Raw genomic sequence first — 2,625 nt, 5'->3', positions numbered from 1 at the left:
CACCCTGGTGGACACCGGTGGTCAGGGAAGCCGTCCGACTGAAGAAGGAGTCCTTCCGGGATATGTTATCCCGGAGGAATCCGGAGGCAGTTGAAAGGTACCGACGGGCCCGAAGGGCTGCAACCTCTGCCGTGACAGAGGCAAAGCAGCGGGTGTGGGAGAAGTTCGGAGAAGACATGGAGAAGGACTTTCGGTCGGCACCAAGGTGCTTCTGGAAAACCGTTCACCACCTCAGGAGGGGGAAGCGGGGACTCATCCAAGCTGTATACAGTAAGGATGGGACGTTGTTGACCTCAACTGGGGAGGTTATAGAGCGGTGGAAGGAGCACTTTGAGGAACTCCTAAATCCAGCTGAGGCGCCATCTGTGGTGGAGGCAGAGCTGGAGGATGATGGGGGATTGTCGTCAATTTCCCTGGTGGAGGTCGCTGAGGTAGTCAAACAACTCAACAGCGGCAAAGCCCCAGCGATTGATGATATCCGTCCAGAAATGCTCAAAGCTCTGGGTGTGGAGGGGCTGTCTTGGTTGACACGCCTCTTCAACATTGCGTGGAGGTCTGGGACGGTGCCTAAGGAGTGGCAGACCGGGGTGGTGGTTCCCCTCTTCAAAAAGGGGGACCAGAGGGTGTGTGCCAATTACAGGGGTATCACACTTCTCAGCCTCCCTGGTAAAGTCTACTCCAAGGTGCTGGAAAGGAGGGTTCGGCCAATAGTCGAACCTCGGATTGAATAGGAACAATGCGGATTCCGTCCTGGACGTGGAACAACGGATCAGATCTTTACTCTCGCAAGGATCCTGGAGGGAGCCTGGGAGTATGCCCAACCAGTCTACATGTGTTTTTTGGATCTGGAGAAGGCGTATGACCGTGTCCCCCGGGAGAAACTGTGGGAGGTGCTGCGGGAGTATGGGGTGAGGGGGTTCCTTCTCAGGGCCATCCAATCTCTGTATGACCAAAGCGAGAGCTGTGTACGGGTTCTCGGCAGTAAGTCGGACTCGTTCCAGGTGAGGGTTGGCCTCCGCCAGGGCTGCGCTTTGTCACCAATCCTGTTTATAATATTTATAGACAGGATATCGAGGCGTAGTCGGGGCGGGGAGGGGTTGCAGTTTGGTGGGCTCAGGATCGCATCGCTGCTTTTTGCAGATGATGTGGTCCTGATGGCATCATCGGCCTGTGACCTTCAGCACTCACTGGATCGGTACGCAGCCGAGTGTGAAGCGGCTGGGATGAGGATCAGCACCTCCAAATCTGAGGCCATGGTTCTCAGCAGGAAACCGATGGAGTGCTTTCTTCGGGTAGGGGGTGAGTCCTTACCCCAAGTGAAAGAGTTTAAGTACCTTGGGGTCTTGTTTGCGAGTGAGTGGACCATGGAGCGTGAGGTTGGTTGGAGAATCGGAGCAGCTGGTGCGGTATTACATTCCGTTTATTGCACAGTTGTGACGAAAAGGGAGCTGAGCCAGAAGGCAAAGCTCTCGATCTACCGGGCAATTTTCGTTCCTACCCTCACCTATGGTCATGAAGGCTGGGTCATGACCGAAAGAACGAGATCCAGGGTACAAGCGGCCGAAACGGGTTTCCTCAGGAGGGTGGCTGGCGTCTCCCTTAGAGATAGGGTGAGAAGCTCAGTCATCCGAGAGGAGCTCGGAGTAGAGCCGCTGCTCCTTCGCGTCGAAAGGAGCCAGTTGAGGTGGTTCGGGCATCTGGTAAGGATGCCTCCTGGGCGCCTCCCTAGGGAGGTGTTCCAGGCACGTCCAGCTGGGAGGAGGCCTCGGGGAAGACCCAGGACTAGGTGGCGAGATTATATCTCCAACCTGGCCTGGGAACGCCTCGGGATCCCCCAGTCGGAGCTGGTTGATGTGGCTCGGGAAAGGGAAGTTTGGGGTTCCCTGCTGGAGCTGCTGCCCCCGCGACCCGATACCGGATAAGCGGTCAAAGATGGAACATACAGACTGTGCAACACATGTCTGACCGTCCTGCCAACTGTATACATTGTGACATCAATGTATGCTGTAATGTTTTTTCACTCTGATCACTCAAACACGCGCACGCTAGGATAGGAAATGAACTAAATATCAATAAATATTTTCGGTCTTAAATCCACCAGCCATTATTGTATTATATCAAAATTTGCTGCATCCTGAGCTTTTTTGGTAAGGTTACTAGGAAAACTCAGCCATGAGTAATTTTATTCTTCCCTAAACAAGTTTCCTTTTTATTTTTAAAGAACTATACAAAAGAAAATCGCAACTTTTTTTAAAGTTTTTCTTTCTCCCCCAACTTCATTGCAATTAACCTACAAAAAAACATTGCAACTTTCATTGCAATTTTTTTACAAAAGCTCCCGCAACATGAGGCATTTGGGGCCTCAACAATCTCAAAAAAAGTCACGAAAAATCCTGGAGGGACTGATGTCTATGCCCTGCATGCACAGATGTCTGATACACAGGTTAATTACTTGCATGCCTACACATGTAATATTGTCTGTTAAAATTTCAGTATTGTTGATACACATCTTGAATATGAACATGAACTTGAGGGTATTATCAAAATAACATTTGTGTGTGTGTGTGTATATATATACACACACACACACACACACACACACACACACACACACACACACACACA

General features: G+C 51.0%; 1 protein-coding gene and 1 long non-coding RNA gene across 3 annotated transcripts in view; one reads left to right on the top strand and one right to left on the bottom strand.

Annotated features, from left to right (window-relative positions):
* Positions 1-2,625, top strand: part of LOC117957349 — a 15,859-nt gene that overhangs the window by 586 nt on the left and 12,648 nt on the right. The window lies entirely within an intron of this gene.
* The window catches only part of atat1 (alpha tubulin acetyltransferase 1), an 18,737-nt gene that overhangs the window by 12,791 nt on the left and 3,321 nt on the right, over positions 1-2,625 (bottom strand). The gene's annotated exons all lie outside the window — the stretch shown is intronic.

This window comes from Etheostoma cragini, chromosome 14 (assembly GCF_013103735.1).
Source record: "Etheostoma cragini isolate CJK2018 chromosome 14, CSU_Ecrag_1.0, whole genome shotgun sequence".
Taxonomy (NCBI): domain Eukaryota; kingdom Metazoa; phylum Chordata; class Actinopteri; order Perciformes; family Percidae; genus Etheostoma; species Etheostoma cragini.
This window is presented reverse-complemented; position numbering and strand designations above follow the sequence as displayed.